At 56.4% G+C, this 24056-nt stretch overlaps 1 pseudogene; it reads left to right on the top strand.

The window, feature by feature from the left end:
- Positions 1–229: 229 nt before the first annotated feature.
- Positions 230–17957, top strand: LOC119100128 (protein still life, isoforms C/SIF type 2-like; annotated as a pseudogene).
- Positions 17958–24056: the final 6099 nt, after the last annotated feature.

Genomic DNA, 24056 nt, shown 5'->3' with positions numbered 1-24056 from the left:
TCTCTCTCTCTCTCTCTCTCTCTCTCTCTCTCTCTCTCTCTCTCTATCTCTCTCTCCTCTATCTCTCTCTCTCTCTCTCTCTCTCTCTCTCTCTCTCTCTCTCTCTCTCTCTCTCTCTCTCTCTCTCTCTCTCTCTCTCTCTCTCTTCTTCCGTGGCGTCTCTCTCTGCCCGGAGCAGCCACCTCTTTATCACCAGCGCCACACTCCCACCAGGAGCGTCCCCTCCGCAATGATTCCACTGTCCAGAGCACCTGCCTCCCTGTCGCCAGCGCCTCCAGACCCCTGTGGTCCGCCGCCACTTCGGTCGCCGATGAGCGGTCGATGTGTGCCCTCCCCTCCCCCACCTCCCTGATCTAAGCATCTGTGCCGTGTCCGCAGGCCTCATACGGGGTGACGAGATCATGGTGATCAATGGCGCGATCGTGTCCGATCTGGACATGATGTACCTGAGTCGGTGCTGCAGGAGGAGCTGGCCCTCTGTCTCATGATGCGCTCCTCGAGGACCGAGGTGAGACCTTGGGCTGCGCCGCCCCCGCAGGCCCGTAGGCTCGTGTGCGGGGCAAAAACACGCGTCTAGTTGTCGAAGCATACGATCGCACAGTATTTGTCTTTTTCTTGATGTCAAATGCTAGTGTGTAGGATTTCAATCAAATGCCATAGGTTAGTGGGCAGATTTTTTATTTGTGTTCGCGAGCACAAACGGACATCTGCGCTTTATTTGTGTCTCTGTCCCGTGTCCTCCTTCTTGCTGGTATGCCAGCTTCAGACGGTTTCACAGAAACTCGTGTTTAGCATGGAGTTCATTGTAAAGATCGGTTTGTCTGGGAAGTCGGTTGTCATGGGATCACTCTACGCTAGCTTTCCGCACCTCCGCCCCTCTGTTAAATCCTCTGCTTCTGACAGCCATTGCATGTGGGCTCATCGTGTGCAGGCACGCACAGTCCCGATGGTGGTGTGCATTATGCATCACCTTCCCGACGGCTTCAATCATGATCGGGCACGCTATGTTGTGTTGGTCGTGCTGTGTGTTGATGGTGATTGCAGTCGGAGCTCTGGCGCACGGCTGAGTAGCAATCTGTCTTTGGGAAATCTAATCGCCTTTGATGCATAACACTATAACTCGTGCGAAGCTGCTGGATGCCAATTGCTGAAGTGAAGGAACTAATCCATTTGTAGTTTTGTTTTCACAGCATGCCCCAGCGCTTCGGCTGCTGCCACCAGGGGTGAAAAAGTTTCTGATTTGCCGCATATGATTGATGACATAACACTTTTGCGAACCAATTGGTGACAAAATTGTCAACATGAAAACATATTTCAGCAGACAAGACCACATTACAGCAGATTATCCCAGCTCGGCGAAACTCAAGGCTTAGTATTGGTCTGTACTCGCTAACGCTTGCAGCGTGAGCACATGTCGAAGCGTTGATGTTTCGCTGTTTGAGCAAGTTGAGCCATAAGATGCTGCCAAACATGGTACTTTAATCAAGCTAGTTTTTAGCAGGTGCCAGAAACATACTTCAAACTATACTATATCAGTGCCGCCATTACAGACCAGTGCAAAGGAGTTCTGGAAAAGAAAATGTTTGGTTGTACCGCATTGCATTTAATTTGCCTTTGTTTTTGTGATTAATTGCATTTAAAGACATATTGCAACGGTTTCTGAACGACTGATCCCAGGCGACAATCAGACGGCTCCAAATTTCGTGGGTGACAGAAAAGGCACTTTTTCACCCCTGGGTGCCATTCTGCCCTGTCTGGTCGTCTCCAACTGTTGCGTTGCGGCAGGTGCCGGACGTGGCCAACCTGATGAAGTCGACGGACGACATCATCGAGCGCCTGGTGTGCCCGCCGCCGCCCTCCGACAACGCCGTCCGGGACGACGACATTAACAACATGATCGTGCCCAGCGTCAAGTCCTGGAGTAAGCCGCTCTCCTGCCGCTCGATCTCCGCCGACGGCCGCCCGAGGCCCCGCGTTTAGCTCTCCCGCCGCACCAGAGCGGTAACTTGGCTGACCTGAGACGGGTCCTATCTGCGGGCCTGAGCCCGGAGCCTATCCGCCGCCGGCAGCGACGCCGAGCTACGCAGGCGGAGAGGGCTCACCGCGCTGACGTGAATAGCTGGATGGCGTGGGCAGGGCGGCCGCCGCACCCTCGCTGTCACTGCACTCGTCCCGGTCGGGCTGATGGTAGCTGTCTTGCAGGTCGAGAGAAGGCGGACATTGAGGGCTGCCCTCCGCCGCCCTCGGACACCTCGGACCGCTCCAACGTCTCGTCTGTCGAGATCGAGAATCTACTCAAGGTACGCAGAGCGCGAGCCGGCGGCCGCGGAGACGGGACTTCCGACGCAGACTCTCCCCCCATGATCAGCGACCGAAGCTTTCGTGTCGGGGGTGGTTTATTGCGTCATAATGTGCAGCCGTGCAAAAAGAAAGGCAGGAAAAGAAGGATGCGTTTATTCTAACATCTGGGGAAGTCATGGATGTTCTCGAACGTATTCGTTACAAAAGTGATCGCGATTCTACGCACGAAATGACACGCGCAAGCCAAGAAGAACAACACTGACGGGTGCTCAAATATCTCGCATCTTTCACCCACTTCATGGCCCCTTAACACCATCTGCTCGTCCCACCGTATGATGGCCGTCCCAGGGCTTTGCCTGGCACGTGTCGCATTTTGAGTGTAGTTTGTCTGCGCCGGAGCGTCCCGTCTCATCCATGACGGGCAACTCCTGTGAAATATTGGCGCTGCATCTCCTCGATAGCCGGGGAATGTCGGGCCGCCAGTGCGACGTTAAACTGGCGGCTGCAGTTTAGCGCCGCCGGCATTGAGCTCAGCAGAAGAGCGCGCCATGAGGGCTCGATATGCCGGGCTGGATGAGCGGCGAGGCCGCGTCCAGGGAGGGCCACCGTTATTGATAGCGGCTGAGCCGCGTCTCCCAGTACGGGATGTGCAGAGAATCGGTTCATGATCCAGATGCGGGGTAGGGTATTACGCAGCCCAGTATACCTGCACAGGATTGCGAACATTAGACTTGTCCTGAGCTTGGTAGGTTCTAATCCCAGTCCCGTGAAATCTTGCATCAGTTACTCATAACGAACCATGGGCCTGCCGAACTAATGGCCGCTGTAGACCCTGCCTGGCACGGTTTGGCGCCACACGAACGGCGTCTCCGGGACCGGCCTGGATATGCACGTGTTTATGTGTCATAGTGTGCGAGGTCGCGCGCGGGGGGATTTCGGAGAGCAGATGTTGCCGGAAAATACCCCTCGTCGGAGCGAAGTCACCGACCATTCTGTGCCAGTGTGGGCGTAGTCGCAGGTGGGTCTCGAAACGTCTGTTGAAGTCCATGGGGCGCCAGAGGCGTGCGCTAGTCCCGCCGGCTAACCGGGCCCTGGCGCCGTCCGCAGAGCGCCACCTTGGTGACGGGCTACTGCCGCTCGCCGGCCGACCCACCGCGCGGGCCCTCGCCCACCTCCAGCATAGCCTCCAGCCAGAGCCAGACCATGACGCCCAGCCGGCATCTGAGCGACGCCGATAAGCTGCGCAAGGTGCTCACGGAACTGATCGACACGGAGCGCACCTACGTCAAGGTGAGAACCGCTGCTGGGGCGCCCTCGTCAGGGTGAGAACCGCTGCTGGGGCGCCTGCGTCAGGGTCAGAACCGCTGCTGGGGCGCCTGTGTCAGGGTGAGAACCATTGCTGGGGCGCCCTCGTCAGGGTGAGAACCGCTGCTGGGGCGCCTGCGTCAAGGTGAGAACCGCTGCTGGGGCGCCTCACTCTAGCTACGGCATGAACTCACTCACCCCCCCGGAGGAGATACGTTTGCTGTCTGGCACGGCCGGCACCACTGAAAGAAGCGTTTGGCCTGGATTTTGCGGCTGCTTCACCTGTGTGCGATTGCTCGATGTTTTAACGCGACGCGCTCCGTCGCTCTGGTCTAGAACTCACTGTCAGAGGCATCTTATTTACCGGTAAATTGCGTTCTACGTGCTCTTGCTATTTTCATCAAACCACTAACGTCGAGGTGGCTTCCGCTGACTGAATGCATCTAAATCCTAGTTATTCAAGCATGCCCCTTGGATTTATTACGACACTGCATCATGCCTAGGCTGCCCCATGCAGGGGCTGATGCTCGCGGCACATCTTAGGTTTTACGACCTGGCCTTGAAAGAGAAAGCGTACCAATATACCCCATTGTAGCAGACAGCTCCAGCTCCCAGTTTGGCCAGAGAAACTCGAGCCGGTGCCATAACCGGCCCCCGTGACCGTGACACCTGCTTTGTCCGTGATGTATATACGAGCCCTTCACGAAAAATGCAGCCCGATAAAGCGTCCCGCGCTGTGACTGGACCGGCCTGGTCTCAGTTAGCAGTAGGACAGCCCAGGCCAGTATTGGTCGATAATGCCGAGCCCATGGCTAACGAGAGATGACGAGTAACTTGTTGACCGCCGTCTAACCTCAAATTGAATCGCAAAGCTTCACAATGTCCTCTCCTGACGTAACCGCGTCCTGGTAGTGTCGCGGTCCGATTCCGTCCATGCTCGTCTGACCGCCGTCGGCACATTGCGGCGCCTCAGCGAAAGCTCGGACCCTGGCCCAACGGTAGCCCCAAATCTCCCTCCCTCCCTCTGTCACTCCCCCCCCCCCCCCCCCCCCTCCTCTCTCTCTCTCTCTTCTCTCTCTCTCTCTCTTTCTCCCCTACCCCCCTCTCTCTCCCTCCCTTTCTTTCTCTCTCCCTCCCTCCCTCCCTCCCTCCCTCTCTCCCCCCTCTCTCCCTCTCTCGGTCTGCCGCCACCCCCGCCCCCGCCTCCGCTCGGCCCTTGCCAGCGCCGACCTGCACGCCGGCGGGCGCCGCCGGCCCGCTGGCAGACATCGACCGGCGCCCTCCGCCCAGCGACGGCTGGCCGGCCAGTCTGCCGCCGACGGGCCCACGGCACGTGATCATGGACGGCTCGTCGACGCCCCCTCCCTCCCCCTCCACCCGGCGGCTGGCAGCCAACGGCAGTGATAGTGGCTAGGAAGGAGAGAGTTATGTGAAATCTAGGCCGCTATTCATAGCTGATGTTGAAGCGATACGCGCGTTAGAAGTACTCCGTTGATCGTCACCAACGCTGGCGTGTTCGCGGGCAGTTGGCTTCGGTGTCACAGTCCCGGGGACACATAAGCTGTCAAATGACCGGCGGAATCACTACCTCACAACGCTGGGCTGCACGCGAATTACCGCGTTTGTGTGTCACGTGTGTTACAGCACTTAGTGCTCCCCTGGGTGATGTTATGTTCTGACTTCACGCTTCGCACGTTACAGACTTCACACGTTAGGCCAAAAACTTCACACGGTACACATCTCACCTGACCCTCACACGACCTTGTCCCGATATTCCGACGGCCATTGTGTCGAATGTGACAGCGCTCGTGGCGCGGTGAGCGGACCCGGCGACTGACGGCGCGCGGCCGCTCCGCAGCATCTGAACTCCCTGATCGACAACTACCTGGAGCCGCTGCGGCGGGAGTCGTTCATCACGCCGGCCGAGATCAACGCGCTCTTCGGCAACATCCCCGACATCGTGGAGTTCCAGCGCGACTTCCTGCAGAGCCTGGAGGAGGCCGTCGAGATGGAGCCCAACCTGGGCCGACTGGAGACGCCCACGCAGTTCAAGGTGCGTGTGATTCCTGCTGTGTCGACTGAAGGTGGTTTGAAGACGTTGTCCTTCGCTCGCGCCCCCTGGATGGTCAGTGTGCGGTCCTCGCGCCCCCTGGACGGTCAGTGTGCGGTCCTCGCGGCCCCTGGACGGTCAGTGTGCGGTCCTCGCGGCCCCGGTCAGTGTGCGGTCCTCGCGGCCCCTGGACGGTCAGTGTGCGGTCCTCGCGCCCCCTGGACGGTCAGTGTGCGGTCCTCGCGCCCCCTGGACGGTCAGTGTGCGGTCCTCGCGGCCCCGGTCAGTGTGCGGTCCTCGCGGCCCCGGTCAGTGTGCGGTCCTCGCGCCCCCTGGACGGTCAGTGTGCGGTCCTCGCGCCCCCTGGACGGTCAGTGTGCGGTCCTCGCGGCCCCTGGACGGTCAGTGTGCGGTCCTCGCGGCCCCGGTCAGTGTGCGGTCCTCGCGCCCCCTGGACGGTCAGTGTGCGGTCCTCGCGGCCCCGGTCAGTATGCGGTCCTCGCGGCCCCGGTCAGTGTGCGGTCCTCGCGCCCCCTGGACGGTCAGTATGCGGTCCTCGCGCCCCCTGGACGGCCGGTGTGCGGTCCTCGCGGCCCCTGGACGGTCAGTGTGCGGTCCTCGCGGCCCCTGGACGGTCAGTGTGCGGTCCAGGGCGTGTCCTCTGCGCACGTGCCGATGCTGACGGTGGACCGGTGCAATTCTTGCGCGACACATTCTTCTTCCTTCGTAAAATACCTGCCCTTGTCACCTTGTGGCGCGCGCTCATCTTGGTGACGTTACGTACTTCGTACTTCGTACTTCGTAACGTACTTCGTACGTTACGATAATGTACAACTGCAGTCAAACCTACAGTCAAACCTGCAGTCAAACCCCAGTATGCATAGATGTGGCACGGCTCCATTGGGTATGACATGTGTTGAGTCACATCGGGCCCGCGCAGTTTGCGCACTTGTGGCGGATGAAGCGCCGCTCAAGTCGCGTCTAGAGCACACTTGGGCAGGACACGCCCGAATTTTCAGCCTGTTTTGCGCATGATTTTGTTTGTGTTCGTCTGACTAATGTTTGAAATGCTCACCTTTCAGAACGTGCTATTCTCCATAGGCAACGCATTCTTGTATCATACGAATAGTTTCAAGTTATATAGTTCCTTCTGCGCCAGCCATTCAAGAGCACAAAAAGTCCTCCATCCAAGTAAGTTGATGTTTGTTTTCTGCTTGACCGACCAAAGTTACATCGAAAACGCTCCTCCCGGTATGGATTCCGTCAGATGAGGCGGGGTTTGATTAGCTGCCCCGCTTGAAGCTTTAAAATGCACAGACAAGGCAAATATAAACTTCAATGATCTCACTTGCAATCACACTGAACGTTCGGCACTGAGCACCTCTCCGCACCTAATTTACTAGTGGTGGGCTATCGCCTCATGCCCATGAAGCTAAATGTAACCTTCATAGCATCTGCGAATAACGCAACCTCCTGGTGCTCAGGTGAAGGCAACCAACAGCTGCAGCAGTTCCTGCAGCGCCAGAACCCGCGCCAGCAGCACTCGTCCACGCTCGAAAGCTATCTGATCAAGCCCATCCAACGCATCCTCAAGTACCCGCTGCTGCTGCAGCAGCTGCGAAACCTGGCCGACCCGCAGTCGGGCGAACACCACCACCTGGAGGGTAAGTGGAGGGGAGCCCTACCGCTTGGGGTAGAGGACTCGTAATCGTGGGTAGCACCACCACCTGGAGGATAGGTGAAGGGTAGCACTGCCGGTGGAGGTTGAGGGCTTCTAACGGATGTTAGCACCACCACCACCTGGAAGGCAGGTGAGGATGAGCAGCGCGGCCTAGATGGTACCCGGAAAACATCATCACGATCTGGGAAGAAAAATGGGAGTGGCACCATCACCGACGGGGATAGAAAGCAGCGTCGTCACCAAGAGAGTAGGTGGAGAGCATCAGAGGAGAGTCTGACAGGCCGCTCGGTGGGCGGTCCTCGGGGCTCTGGTGTCGGGTTAAACGCAATACATGACATGGGTGTGCCCGGACTATCCGCCAGACAGCCGTTCGTGAGGAAGACACCGTTGTTGTGGAATGTGTCAACTGACGCGAAGGCTGTATAACCAGAGTTATTACGGTGGCTGTCAGTTTGGGGGCCTCTGACGTTTACCTAACAGCCGTTCTGGTTGAGTTGTGAGCCGATTTCAGGTCTACTTTGACCATTATGACCCCATTGACGACTGAGGCACTATCTCAGAGGTCATATAGATCATTAGATTATTATGCCATATATTATTGTCGGCCTGTCTCGTCGGTATGGTTCACTGCCAGGGTGATGGGACCGCGCTAGAAGACAGTGTCATTCACCTGTGTGGCTTCCAAATCAGTTTACGTAGATGCTCGCTGCGTCTTCGGGGATGGGGGGTGAGGGGTGGGGGGGGGTGGGGGGGGGGGAGAAGTGCATTCAGGCGCTCAGTATGAGCGTGACTTAACTGAGCTACGCATTAGCCTGACTTGCGATGAGCGGATGCTGTACTCACCGGATGCATTTGTGGCGGCGAACATTTATATTTGCAGACATCTTTGGGAAAGGCCGCACAAGCGAACTTTGACCCCCAGGAAAATACAAAAGATGCTCTGTTCTGGAATATTCTGCTAGTGCCGTGCCAGTACCCCGCACAAACCTCACTTATTGATCGTCTGGGCTCCCGAGCACTGTCGCTGTCACGTGACCTCCTCCTGCCCTCAGTACGAGTAGTTTCTGAAACGTACCCACTCCGCCACTGAGTCCAGACGACATTGTGCGGTTTTCTTTCGGCAGAGGCGCTGAAGGGGATGGAGAAAGTGGCCGAGCACATCAACGAAATGCAGCGCATTCACGAGGAGTACGGCGCCATCTTTGATCACTTGTTCCGGCAGCACCAGAAGTCAACCAAAATGGTCCTGCCTGTGGCATCTGTAAGTGTTGCACATTTTACCGTTTGCGAACTGTACACATGAGCGCTCAGTGTCCGCTGGATCTGTCGCATGCCTTTTGAAGCAGTCATGAAGCACAGTCCTGTTGACAGCGCCACATGGCCCATTTTCAGCCGGTGGATTTGTCGCCTGGCGACCTTCTGTACTATGGTGGGGTGGAGTGGTTGAATATATCGGACTTCCTCGGCAAAATCAAGAAGGGCCTCGAGCTTCACGCCATGTGCTTTGTCTTCAAGACCGCCGTCGTCTTCCTCTGCAAGGAGCGACTGAGACAGAAGAAGAAGCTCATGGTGAGTTAGGCCTTCTGCTTAAATAAACTTTACATTTGCACGTAGCAGACAGACTACTTTATGAACCACCGCAAACTGCAAACGCGTCATCAATGCATGAGTTAGTCATTCAGAATGTCGGTGTAATTTGTATCGAGAAGTGAACTACGAGCTGTTTATCCACAAGGACTAGACAGCATACCCTGGGTTCGTGCGGGGCGTATCCCTTTGTCCGGCGATACTTCACAAGAAGTCATGTCCGCCGAATCCGTCACCTTCGCGCTGGCAGCCAGCTCAGTCGTGAACCACATTGCCACTTACATCTCTAGTCTCTGCTTGGATCAGTTGCTCCGTTCTGAGCTAATCGCTCCTTTAATTCCTCTAAAACCTCGTGCATCGCGCCAGTGATATGTCTAGTCTCTGCTCTGATCAGACACTCCGTTCTGAGCTTGTCACTCCTCTAATTCCTCCAAAACCTCGCGCATCGCGCCGTGCGACCCATGCTGACCACAGCCGCTCCCTCCCCTCCCCCCCACAGAGCGCGCCGGGCAAGGGTAACCCTGCCGAGGTGGAGATTATCCGGTACCAGGTGCTGATCCCGGTGACGGAGGTGCAGGTGCGCGCCTCGTCCTGTCGCGACGTAGAGAACCACTACCTCTGGGAGCTTATCCACCTCAAGTCGCAGATCCATCGGCCGTTCGTCGTACTACGAGAAGGTTTACCACCTTTCCAACAGGTGAGCACGTTGTCCACGGTCGAGTTGGGTTTGCAAAACAGACAAATGCGATTGCAAGCAGACAGTACTTAAAGTTCGTTTTGGAGTAGATGACAACTTTGCTGAAGCATATTTTCAAGGCTTGAATGCTATCTGGATTCAACCAAAATCGTGGTAACCAACGATAATTTACGTTGGAATTATGAATAACTTCAAGATATCTGCCTGATACTTTCGGCATCATCCCCTCACCCAACTCACCCACTTTCATAGCCTAGTAACGTGCGACTTATGCCAGTTCTGTAAGAAGGTAGGCGATTGCAGAATCCACGGAATGCCCTGCACTGGTCACTACTCCCTTTTGTACACCACGTTCCGCGCAATGTTTTCAGACGCCGCTAGAATATTTCTATTCTGCTCTCGCAATTTTCGATTAGGAGTAATCCATGTCCCAGCCAGGTGAACCTGGCTTTCGCCGAATTTGCGAGTTCCCCTCGCAGCGTGTGCCGAGGATGATAATGAGATGTGTACAGGAATGCAATGAAGTGGCCGCTAGCTGGCAAAAGAACGAACTGCATTCCATTGTCCGCTTATGTTAGGACTAGCTCAGCCATTGCTACGGTGGCACGTGGTGCGCGCTCAATGCAAAGAGCAGGCATGACTTTTCCTTGTGACACACACACACATATATATATATATATACATATATATATATATATATATATATATATATATATATATATATATATAATCATTACATACATCACATCACAGACGTGCCACGTTACCGGCCGCAACCCGTCTCTCCGTATGCCAAGCTCATAACTCGAGCCGATTTTCTCTACCCATCTCTTTCCTTCACATCCCGGCCCCATTTCACACAACACATACATCTGTCGATGTGGTGTTCTCCTTTCATCTTTTCTCATTCCTGGTGTCATGGTTTGAGTTGGCCGTTGCTATGTGCTAGATCTGGACATTTTGCATTATTTTTTCATTTTTGTATTTTTTATGAGCAATTAGCCATTGACTTTCTACTTAGCGGCTCATAATCCCCTTTAGACCCGAATAGCTCGTTAGGCCAGTTATTGTTACAACGCACACAATTGCTAGATATTGAACCGTGGCATACTGAACTAACGGAGTCCACTGATCACCAATGACCAGGCAGTGCAAGCGTTTTTATCCCCCCCCCCCCCCCCCCCTGGTGGCTTCGTCCACTCCTTGGCTGTGCTTGGTATCGGCTTCTTTTACCGTCGTTCTATTATATGAAAATCCAAGTGTCCGTATGCCTGCATCACTGAGCATGCAAGAATGGCCGTTGTTCGTGGTATTCCAGCGGTCGGCCGGGGTATAAAGGAGGTGTACTACGGGAATGCCTCTAAATCATGTCAAATCACATCTGTGTGAACCGAAACTTGGCATGGGTTTTAAGTGAGTGCGTCTTCTCTGCCGTTCTCTCGGCGCGATTCTGCGAGCTTCGGGATTCAGGTGGCGGTCGATCGCCAATAGATCGCGGGTGCGCCGTAAAAGGGAGAGTTTGGAGGATTTGTGTAAATACGGTCAGCTGCGCTACTGGCATGACTTGCCATGTGTGTTACACAGCTTGCAACGTATCTTTAACATTGCATGCTATCAGTCGAAACGTGCGTCACAGAAAATGCGCATGCGCTTTGCACACGTTACGCATCACCACTTGGGGACTTGACAAAGGGACAAGTTGTGGAGTGCCCAGTCGAATCGCCCATCGAGCACCCGTTCTAATGGGAACCTTTGATGGAAGAGCAGGGGTTGTGGTACCATAAGGGTATAACTATTGCTCCATTTTAAACTCAAACGCACAACGAACTTGGCTTATGTGATGCTTACACAGTACACACGTGAAACGCTTCAAAATCCAAAACGCGTATGGGAGCTTGGCCATTGCCTCTAGAGCCATGAGTATGAACAACGACGAGAGAATAACACATCATGATTAAGAGTAGCCGGGCAATGGTCCTGATGCAGATGATCGTGCTGCTGTGCGGCAGATCACTCCTGCTCCAGCGGACAGCGATGATTTGCGGTTTTGAGGCGCGCTGAAAAGTTCTGTCAGATTTCGGCAGCCGGATTAGACACCGTGGTGAAATATTCTGAGAACTTTAGTTATTTGATCTCTCTGCAAAGCGTGTAGAACGTTCGATGCAGCTCTTCCAGTGCGATTGTCAGTAGTCCAGTGTAGTGATGCCGGCAAATTCCGTCTCGTATGCTTACGGTGTGCGCGTCCTGCGCAGTTCTGTGCCCGCGTTTTTAGTGTGCGGAACATCGGATAAAAATGTCGTGGTCGGCTTGCCTTACGCTATAATTTTTAGTTGAACAATTTTATTAGAGAGACTTGTATGTTTATGGTTCGAATATGTTTGCTATGTGGGGACGAAAGCCCCCAATATTCAGGGTCCGGTACGGTGCTACAGACACTGGCCATCGCGGCACAGCGCGGTCAGAGTGCGACCCAGCATCACATTGTGTCCAATTAGTGCTACAGACCCCGGCCATGGCGGCACAGCGCGGTCAGAGTGCGACCCAGCGTCACATTGTGTCCAATTGATGCTACAGACCCCGGCCATCGCGGCACAGCGCGGTCAGAGTGCGACCCGACCTCAGATTGTGTGCATCGGACATAATCGGCACTGGGCTGATGTCGAGGAATGTGACTCAGGCGCAGACGTCTGCCGTATTGACGCGTTGAATTTAATTCGCACCCAGTCAGGGTGGAGGGAGGCGATCCCAGCGTAATTACTTTGCAGGAAAAATATCAAGGTATGCCGCACGCTGCTTTGAAATCTTGGGCGGACAAATCTTATACCACTGTCGGTGAAGCCTTGAGGATGTTCGTGCCGTGATGACCATGCCTTACATAACCCGGTCGTTCGGATGCTTGTGGAGGTACTTTAAACCCGAAGGACCGCTGTTGCAGCACAAGCGATTTCCGGAACGCGTTCCTGAAGACCATCCGTCAGATCATCCGGGAGAGCGTGCGCAACATGAGCATCCCGGTCACGAAGGCGGCCAGCACAAGCAGCTACAAGACGGGCACGCTGCAGCCGTCGCGCACGCTCAGCATGCGGAAGAAGATGCAGAACAAGGGCCAGCGCCACTCGGCCGGCATGTGTGAGTGCTCCACCTGGCCACTGTCGATGGTGCTGTGAGGAGTGGTTGGGGGTGGTGAACAGCCAGCGCTCGGTAGCGTGGGGGGAACCGTGGCGTGTGTGTTGTGTGTGGGTCCGTTCGCCGGCTCTGACGTCCTTTGGAGTGGAATCGTGCCGCTGTCCTGCAGCAGGGTGGGGACTGTTTGAGGACAGGATAACCCGTGACACGCGACCCGTGAACTCACGGATAACTCAGGCCTCACATATATAGCTCAATGTCCTTGCCCCCAAACATCGTCATCATACAGCTCAGTGCCCTCGTTTATTGATCGCGACTTTTCTGCCTCTGGCAGTGTCTGTGAAGCTAAGGAAGGTTCTCTGCGTGAATTTGCCTTGTCCCTCGATTTACCAGTCATTGCGACTTCGCCAACCGATACATTATGGATAAGCGCCCACCGCATATGCCGGACTCTGCGAACGAGCCCATTCGAACGAGACTGACTGATAATCGAACGAGACTGACTGATAATCGAACGGCACTGGCTGCTGTTTACACGACGATGACTGAGAATCGAACGAAACTTTCCGAGACTCAAGACTAAGCCAAGTCTGCTGCGATAAAGCCCAGAGTTACTGGATATAGGATAGGCTCAACGGAACGAAGAGATTTATCGCGCCTCAGGCGGCGTCCGTCCCGCGCAAATTTGTGGTCATTCATTCGTCCCGCCCCCTCTGATGTTCGGATCATCTCTGGCTGAGTCACTGGCTGCTCGCTCCAGCCTGCTGGAGCTCATTTGATGCAGTGCGGTCGACTAGGTCCATGCCTTGAAGGGTGCCACTTGATTTGCCACAGAAAGCTGTCCGATCGTTGAATGGCATTCGTGCAACTGCGCAGTGACCAATATTATTTCATTCTTAATTACATTATCGCTATGTCCGCCCAGCTTTGCATTTTTCTCAAACTCAAGTGAAAGATGAGCTTGATTCTGTTTTGCGCTCAAAGTTGCGATACCTCACACTGACCGGCCAGGCACTGCGCTAGACGTACACGGACTGTTGGTGACAGCGCGCGTGTTCGCTGCCGCAGCCGCCACCATTGACTACGACAATCTGGACGGCTACCACGAGAGTGTATCGGGGAGTGACACCAACCTGAGGGGGCGCAGCCGCACCATGGATGCCTCCGGTCCCGGTAAAGCGCCCGTGCCGCCACCTATCGGGCCATGCGGCCCTGTCAGCGTACCTACCTGACCCGCCACTGGTGCCAGGCGTGTTGCGGGACAAAATTAACTTCGCAGCCGTCTGCCTTCTCCTAATGTCATTGGCGGAGAGGCGGTTCTAAACGACAGACGCAAGGAAGTCGCGCTGTTCGAATGGAAGCATGCGTAGCGTGGGATTATTGATCGGCACGAATCCCGTCCTGGGCCAAGCCTCAACCCTTAACTAGTGCCCGGACGGTACAACTGGACTTCAGAATACTGCTGGGTCACCAGCGCGAATCTGCGAGGGTCGGATGCACGCATCTGGTGCAAACTATGCGTCACAGTCAGGGTGGCTGGTAATAGGAATGGCTGGCGTTACATGTGCAGCTCGCATCGCATGCAGTGCATGTAATTATTATTGGACTAGCTTGCATTTATTTTCACATAATATTTCCTCGGATATACACACACACACACACGCGCGCGCGCGCGCGCACACACACACACACACACACACACACACACACACACACACACACACACACAACACACACACACACACACACACACACACACACACACACACACACACACACACACACACACACACACACACACACACACACACACACACACACACACACACACACACACACACACACACACACACACACACACACACACACACCACACACACACACACACACACACACACACACACACACACACACACACACACACACACACACACACACACACACACACACACACACACACACACACACACACCACACACACACGCGCACGCGCACGCGCACGCGCACGCGCACGCGCACGCGCACGCGCACGCGCACGCGCACGCGCAACGCGCACGCGCACACGCACACGCACACGCACACGCACACGCGCACGCACACGCACACGCACACGCACACGCACACGCACACACACACATATATATATATATATATATATATATATATATATATATATATATATATATAGGTAAATCTGTAGAATAAGGCATAACTTATCAAGTTTTAGCTACCTTTTAATTTTTGTGTGAAATCAAGCTATGCCTGTTAACGGATATTACTGACCGGGAAGTGTTGTGACACTGTGATCACGCTGTGACATGTGCTCTGGTCATGAACCTCTGTAAAAGATCACACTGTGACATCTGTTCTAGCCATGATTCTCTGTGACTTTCATCCAAATGTTGCAAAGGTATTAGTTCCTAAACATGACGTTTTGGCACGGATTTAGTCGAGCATCACCACCGCATTGCGTTGAAAAACGTAACGTTACCCACTTTTATTAGTAAGGGCTTGGCCCGGTTTTACCGGGGTTCAAAATGCTGCACTGATGTCTGTCCTGCACCGAATAATCAAAACGAGGCGACATACAAAGCTACAAGGGGTGGTTGGGATGTGTTCAGCATGGTTTCCTCAACTGTGTCGTGTCTCACGTGAGACTTCGCTGACGTCACTCCACGCCGTCATCCGATCGTGCCTAACCACGGCCTGGAGCCGTCCGCCCGCGCCGGTCAAGTCAGGCCCCCCCGCGCTGAGTGACGCTCTCACCTGCAGGCCGTCCGGGCGCGGCGGGCCCGACCGGCGGCCAGCGCGGCGACGACGGCTCAGACGTGCGTGACGACACGTCGCGCTCAGACGCCGAGGAGGAGGTGCTGCCGCGGCGGCCCGGCCAGCTGGGCCGCATCCCCAACCATCTGAGCCTCAGCACTTCCAGCACGCTGTCGGCGGGCAGCACCGGCAGCCAGGCGCGCCTCATCCAGGCCAGCAACGCGCCCGAGCACTACCAGCCGCCGCACGCCCGCGCCGCCGGTGCGTCCCCGGCAGGTGACGCCGTCTGGCCGCCTCACGCGGGGTGTCCGATGCGTTCTGCTGTCATGTGCCGATGCTGTTCCGTGTCAGCACTTGCTCATCTGCCGCACTTAAGGCACAAGGCGTGTGGCACACACCTTGTGGCATGCGCAGGATCTTGTGATGGTCAATTAATGGTGCCTTTGCCAAAAGCTCCCAGTGTGTCAGCCTGACTCTCGACTCTCTGACCACGCCCGCTGCCCCGGTAAGCGTCTGCCCTCCCTCGCCAGGGTCTCCGGTGTGGAAACCGCGCGGTCCGCTGTTCCACGACCCGCGCGCGCTGCCGCCGCGGCCCGGCGAACGCGTCATCTTTGACGACCACCCGGGCTACGCGCAGCACCCGCACGCGGCGGCGGCCGGCACGCGCAGCAAGGCCGACGCCGCCCGGCTAGCCAGTAAGCACGAGTAGCAGCGAACTAACCCACCGACACGGCCGCGTCGATCGCACTAACCCGCGCGCCCGCCCGAGGGCTCGAGGAGGCCGCGGGAGAATCTCGAGCACGCCGGCGAGCCGCGGCGCGAGCGACGTCGACCGGCGAGCCGCCCGCTGTGCCGCCGGCGCGGGTAGTGGACGGCGGCACCGGTCGCCACGGCGGAGGCAGCGCCCCTGGCGGCCGATTGTTGAACTGTTGTTGTGGACCGCCGCCGCTGCGGCCCCGGGGCCGGCTCCGGTTTGGCTGGCGGCGGCGGCACTGATAGGATCGGGGCACGGTTGGTGCGATACCGGGATGACTGGGGACGCCCTCTGACGGGCCATGTGGCGGGGCTGGCCCTCATACAATTGTTTGTAGCGATTTTAGTTGCTCATTGGCGTTGTTACTGTGCGAATGGCTGAATGCGAATTTTGAATCATTTGGGCCGAGCGGTGGTTGCTGACGTGCGTCGAGTGAGAGTTGTGGTATAATGGGAGAGGGCGTGGTCAATATGTGGTGCTCAAAGCTGCTATACATTTTAAGTCAACTATGTGTCAACGGTTCTTTAAATGGGAGATGAGTAGTTTGATAACTATTTGCTAGCGTTTTAGTTGGCATTGTATCATCCCTGCCCTGCCTACATCCTCTTCAGCGTTATAACTCTACTATCTACCTCACCTGCATGCGGTGTTTCGTTTCTACATACTCTTGTGTTTTGCCATGGCTTATTATGGTATCCCATGCCTTTTTTGCATTTTGTTTCGCGCATTTCGTATGATTTTCCCATTTTTTAGTTGTGCTTTCTTTTTCAGGAGCCCGAATCGATGCGTTGCTCGAGGAGTTGAGCTCGTTTACCTAGTCATTTTCGCCTAATCCTGCAATCAGTGCAATTGTGGCACGTGCGTTCTGCTTGTTTGCGCCGCTAGTCTGACGTTGGCGCCCGGTTGGCAGCGCCGCCGGGGTTTTCTGTGCAGTCGCGCGCATATATTTCTCTATGTGATATCCCGAATTTCGGCAAGCTCCGGCGGCGGCCGGCGCGACGTTTGTTGTAGGCTTAGACGCGCAGACCTGTGTGCGGCGTCGGATATACATATACGACTCGATTAGCTTTAAGGTCCTGAGTTTGTGCCAAACGGAGGACGCGAGCTACGGGTGCTCCCTGTATTGACGGGACTGGGCGGCGCCTCATTGCGACAGGAGAGGGCCCCCGGATGGTTGCAGCATTCCATTGGTGTATTATCTTCTTCCAGAGTAGGCATGTGTAGCTGGTTTTCTATCCTTTGCTATTGTTTGTTAATGATTGCGGTTAGTACGTAAGATGCCCTGTGTTCGATTTGACGCTCCTGTTCGGTTGACAGGGTTTCCTGCGAGAGAGTGAGTGTGGCGAACCATGCGATCTAGAACAGTAGCGTACTTGTTAGGATACCCGGTTGGACCGCAGCCGCACCGTTTCCCGGAAATTCAGACCCTGAAATATTTTAATACCTTATCGTCCCCTGTTTCGAGGACCGCCGACCGCGTCGCGCCCGGGGGCAATTCACCTTGTACCATCGCGGCGCGCGTTCAGAGTTTGGTTCTTGTGCACTCACCACATCTTCGGAGGGCCACCTTTTCTATTGTTTGGTTCGTGCTCAATAATCTCAGCATCTAGTCGTAACTTACCGTGTATGACATCTGTGTGAGTCAACTACCAGACAATTATGGGTTCAATAAATTTTCCATGTAACTGTCTGTGTTGTTTTCCTCCTACATCGGAATAATGGTGGGCATGTGTCGGCCATTTGGAGAGACGACGAGATGTTCCACAGGGCGAAAAGACGATGCAAAACATGCTTTTTGAGGTCGACACTGCAGCCAGGAGCATGAGGTTCAAGCGCAATGCACTCAGCGACTTGTTGCAGTATGGTTCCCCAATGGTTATGCGCCATTGAAATTGACATTCGGCGTTGAAGCCTCTTTCCATTCCGTTTATCTTCCTGAAAATGTAAATGCAAGTTCCCCGACCAGCACCTATAAAGCACGGCCAATATATTATAAATAATATTTCCCTCGTCAATTCACGAACAGATGGAAATTTTATCCAATTCGCGAGTAACTGCTACTTCTTACCACATGCAGGATACCCATTCCACGGCACATATGATCCTCGACAAGCATGAGGCGGAAAATCTTGACACACAGGCCTGAAGCCACTGCTTGACTGGGTTCACTCAGTATTCTTCCCCGACGTGACGCTCACGTGTGTGGCCGCACACTATCAATAATCCGAAAAAAAGGTTTAAACATGCAATGTGATGTCGCGGCATAGCAGCGCCCCACTTTGCCCCGGGGGCGTCACCTGATTGGATGATGCCCGGGAGCCTTACCTGATTGCATGATGCCCGGGAACGTCACCTGATTGGATGATGCCCGAGAGCCCTTACCTGATTGGATGATGCCCCGGGAACGTCATGTGATGGGATGATGCCCGGGAGCCTCACCCGATTGGATGATGTCCGAGAGCCTCACCTGATTGGATGATGTCCCCGGAACATCACCTGATTGGATGATGCCCGGGAGCCTCACCTGATTGGATGAAGCCCGCGAGCCTCACATGATTGGATGATGCCCGGGAGCCTCACCTGATTGGGTTTTGGTGTTTTCTGACCGGGTAACATGACCCCCAAACACCGGCTTGAGGGGATGGACCTCAGCGTGGTGAGGCAGGCACGGCGAGGGGACTGAGACACCCGGGCTGTTTGCACCTCGGTCTCCTCCGCTGGTCTCCGAGCAGCACCTATCGGTACCGCTCGCATTTGTAGAATGCAGATGGCGGACCATCAAACCACTCTGGAGTGGAAAATAGCTTGCAAAGTCCGCACTTGTAAAACAAACTTTTCTCAACGAGGAAGCTGCAAAACATAAAGTCTGAGGCCGAGTGTGCCAGACCTCAGAGGAGGAATGGGCCGAGCAAGCGACTTACTCGTCTGCTATCGGCGTGGGGGTCTCCGCCAGATCAGGCTTTCACCAGCTTCGACGCACGTGTCTAGCATGTTATCACGGCACTCTCTCGCCCCGGCACGCATCCTTTGCCCCCGTGATGTGTGGTGCGGTCGGCTGCGGTGCTGAACCGGCGACGAGAGAGGCTTCCGGCAGTGGCGTGGGTGCCGTTTTCGTCCTGCCGCGCGGCGCGGACGTGCGCGGCGTGACCGGCGAGGCCAGGCGGGTGGGCGGTTGCCCAGTCTATCTAGGTCGGCGCTTCTCGCTCTGCTGGTGAAACGCGCCGTCATTTGACATGTGTTGTGCGGGATCAGCCCGATAGTTCCTCCATCGTATCGCCGCTGAATCCGGGTCTGACCACGGCGAGGGTTGACCCCACCATTCTAGAAATACTTGGATATATCAACCAAAAATTGTACAATCAAAGCCTGGAATGTATTAAGAATCATTTATTGCATAATTATTATACCATTAAAAACTTCGTATGTGAAAGCAGCGTATTTTCACCTTGAAAATAAACGAAAGGAACATACAGCAGCGCCTTTGCAGCACGTAAGTAATACAAATACAACAGCACCTTCAGCTGCACCTCGCAAAAATAGCCATTAGTTCAACGGATACCGATTGCCGTAACCACAAGCGGGGTTGATGTTAATAGAACACAGTGCGACCGCAAATGCTAGCATCACCACCTAGAAAACATGCTACAGTCCCACTTTGATTGTCCTCGTGGCGCGTCCTCGGCCGCGCACAGTCAGCCCGCTCCGCTGGTGCGGGGCGCCGGCGCCCCGCACGGTCGCAAGGCCTCGTTCGTGGACGGGCTGAAGGCGTTCTTATCACAAGTGGTCCGAGCGTCGCCGCGCGTGACGTAAGCGTCGACGCTCGTCTGCCAACGCGGCCCAGCCGGGCAGGTCGAGCCGCGGCCGGCGCGACGGCAGCTAAGGGAGGCCGCGAGCCAGCGCCGGCCGCGCTCCGAGCGCCCGGCCGCCACCCCCTCTCCTCTCCCTCCTCCCCCCCCCCCTGCGTCAAGTGTCCACGCCCGGCACGGTTCTAGTCGCTCACTTTCGGCATGTAGTACTTGTGGTCATGCGTCTGCTTCACCACGCGCAGGCCGGAGAGTGGTGAGTCGACCGTGGAAGCCGGACACGGCTTGTACGTGGCGTACGACTGGTTCTTCTTAATCGACTTGTCCTTGAACACGTCGTAGTCGCCGTGGAAGATGCCGCCGGACTGGGTGGACGAGCGCACGGAGCGACCTCGCTCAGACTGCTGCACCGTGCGCGACTCGGTGCGCTGCTGCGTCGCGCTGCTGGTGGTCTGCTGCTGCACGGCGCTGCTCGCGGCGCTACTCACGGTACTGCGCTGCTGCGTGTTGGCCGCCCACTTCTTTACGTTCTCCTCCTCCTTGCGCAGCGAGCCGACGAACTTCTGGTCACTGACGGAGCGCTTCGTTTCCTGGGTGACCGGCGACACCAGGACGCCACCAGAGCGCTGCCCGGCCACTGGCTGGTTCTCGGGCGCCAGGCGGCGCTGGCCGCGCCGGCCCGAGCTCGTCTCGAAGCTGTGCGAGCCCTCCAGCTGGAGGTTGTCCGCCTGGCGCACGGCCTTGGCGCGCTTCTCCGTCCTCGCGGGTCCACGTGTTCTGGCGCGTGGCGCGCCGGTGCGCCGACGAGTCGCGGATCTGGCGCGCGGGCTCCGAGCGGCCCACGCTGCTCGTGACCGTCTGCGACTGTGTGGCCGAGCTGGCGCGCTGCTCGCTGGCCGACATGGTGCGCTGCTCGCTGGCCGACATGGTGCGCTGCTCGCTGGCCGACATGGTGCGTTGTTCGCTGGTCGACATGGCACGCTGCTCTGACTGGCTGGAGATCTTCTGCTGCGCGGTCTGACTGGCCATCTTGCGCTGCTCCGACTGCTGGGCGGCAGTCGAACGCTGCTCCGACACAGCGGACGACGTCTTGCGCTGCTCCGACACGGCGGACGACATTTTTCGCTGCTCCATGTGACTGGTGGACGCCGACTGCTGCTCCGAGCGTACGGCAGTGGTGGAGCTAGAGGCGGTCTGCTGCTGGCTGGTAGACTGCTGAACTGCAGACGTCTGCTGTGTCGACTGGCCCACTTGCTTGTTCACCGTTTTAAACGGCATGAAGTCGTTCTGGCTGGTGGGAACGGCTGCAAAGGAAACTGCGTTTTAACAATTGCGCAGATAATTAATCTAAACGGGTTTCACTAATCTCACAGCACTCACCTTTTTTAGCACGCTCGGACACTTCATTCCACTCACACACGTATGCAACTCCAAAACTGGCAATATCAGCACTACCCCAGCCACTTTAACAAGGTGCGAGTGATACTTGATAGCCGATCAATCGCAATAATTTGCAACCACACAAACCCGAAGACAGCACCCGGCGACGCGTATCCGGACTCGCTCGCACAAGTGCCGGTCGCGGCCGGGCGCCGGTCACGGCCGGGCGCCGGGCGCGGCCGGCCGTCAGTGCGGGCGAGCGGCGTCGGCCGTACCTCCGGGTGGAGCCGGCCGCGCGAACCTCGCGCTGCTGCACCGTGTGCTGGGAGTGCCGCTGCTCAGTTGCGGCCCACAAACTCGCCCTCCATCTTGAGCGTGTCCTGGTGGCGGCGCACCTCGGCGCGCTCTCCGCGGCTCACGACCGTCCGCTGGCGCGTGTCCTGCGGCGTCCGGCGCGGTCAAGCCCGCGCCCGCGCCGCGTGGCCACCAAACAAAACAGGACGGAACACAGGAAAACATGGGGCGGAACGAAACAGATAAAGCAGAACGGAACGAACAGAGGGCAGGCACTAAGCTCAACTGACGCCTCGTGGCGCCGAAGCAAAAGCAACAAAAGCTCGCAAACGAAGCGAAACCAACGCTACTCAGGCGCCTCGCCGACGGCCAACTCGTCGTCACGACCGCACGCGTCTGTTCCGGCGGCCGCAGATCACCTCCGCGCCAGTCCACTGACCGGAGAACTGTCCCTCGGAGCGCAGGTTGTCTTGGGGCCGGACGACTGGCGCGCGCTCGCCGGCGGCTGGCGCGGCCCGGCGCGCGCGGCGCGCTGAAGTCGCCGCCGCCAACCGTCAGGTTGTCGGAGCGCCGTACGATCTCGGCTCGCTCGCCTGACATCACGGTCGTCTGCCGCCGGGAATCTGCCGATCGTCGCCGCGGGTGCATGAACAAAACGGTGCAGCCGGCGGGTGCAGCGCGAGAAACAGTTGACGTAAGGAAACAAAACCTGCGGTGGAACGGAACGGAACGAAATCGTCGAGATCGCAGCGCCTGCGGGGCGCTACAGCTGCGCGTAGCCGTGGTGTCGGCGGGCGGGCCAGCAGCGACAGAGCGAGCCAGCGCCGGCCGGCGGCTCGCCGTCTCCGAAGGGCAGGCAGGCAGGGCTGGTGCATCACTTGGGCCCGGCCGGAGCGCACCACTACAACACAGCAGGAGCGGCGGCGCCCGGCCGGCCGCGGCTCGGCGCCGGGCGCGCCATCTCTCGGCCGGCCGGCGAACTGACTCTGAAGACTCGGCTGATCCTCCGGCCGGCGCGGCAGCGCGCGCTCGCCGGCCGCCGGCGTGGCGCGTCGCTGCGTGTCTGTGTAACCCCGCCGTCATTAGCGAGACGTGTGCACAAACAGTCGACAGGCAGTGAGGGTGTGGGCTGGGCTGTGTGTAGGGGTGCGTGCACACAGATCAGAGGACAGGTGATGTGGTGAACAACGAGCGCCCCTCCGGGATCACTGCAGGTGCACGGCGGGGTGATATCTTACTGACAGCGCCAGTGAGCGCCGCAAATGCTTCCTAACGTCCAAGTTTATATCAAAAGTGTGTGCAGTCAAGCCAAGCGTCCAAGTCAAACCACCTAGAGACACATGGTGCTGTGTAATCATTGCAGCGGCTCTTTTTGCCCCCCAATTCATGTGTTGTGCCCAGCGCGACGCAAGCAAGAGGAAGGGCCCAAGGGAGGCCATACTGCTGCATAATTCGGAGGAATGTGGTAGAAATTGGCAACATTTTAGAGACAATTCAATATTTCCCATCAGAAAATGTTTCCTACGTGCGTGGGTGCACCAAAGATCAGTTATGGCCCAATGGCACCATCATATATCTGCACAATCCCTGGTATTGAACCACTACAAAACGCTTACAAACATTCCCGATCCTCGCTGCAGTTATACACCAACAGTTGCTACAGTTGAAACAGTTGAAAAGTTGCTATCTCCCTTGGTAACATTATGCCAGACAAGCCTCCTGTGCACTTTAATTTCGACAGACTTGGTATGCTCTAGTAGAAGCATATGCCAAAAATGCTTAACTACCCTTTAGCATGGTGACGAGTCCAACCAACGAAATGTGCTTGCAAATCCTGCCTCTTGTTAAACTTCTCACGACGCATACCACACTATGCTACAAAGAGCCCCCATGCAGTGTGTGACATTGTTAGTTATAACAGTGCGAACACGAGTTAGTGAAACAAGCACGGCACAGGCTATTAACTTGCCGCCTGTCCACTGATGCACGGCGAAATTAGTTACGCAGAATGCTATCAAAAACGGTGTTGTAAAAACTAGTAAGACTGTATGATGACGCAAAGCCAATACGTCGAACGATGATAGCAAACTGATTAAGGACAGAAAGCGGATAAACAGACTGATGACAGAAGACACGTGCTTCGAAGGCTGTGCTGTAGGGCTCCCTCCCAGCCCCATGCCGCATGGCTCAGACTGGATGGGTGCAGTGCAGCCCTCTGCCCCGAGCCCTCCGACAGGGCCCAGCGCGTGAGCCCACCTTCGAACTTGCCCTCCAGCCGCAGGTTGTCCTCGCGTCTCACTATGGAGGCCCGC

The sequence above is a fragment of the Pollicipes pollicipes genome, unplaced genomic scaffold, assembly GCF_011947565.3.
Source record: "Pollicipes pollicipes isolate AB1234 unplaced genomic scaffold, Ppol_2.1 Scaffold_4881;HRSCAF=5763_pilon_pilon_pilon, whole genome shotgun sequence".
Taxonomy (NCBI): domain Eukaryota; kingdom Metazoa; phylum Arthropoda; class Thecostraca; order Pollicipedomorpha; family Pollicipedidae; genus Pollicipes; species Pollicipes pollicipes.
Note: the sequence above shows the minus strand (reverse complement) of the source record. Positions and strands in the feature narration are given on the sequence as shown.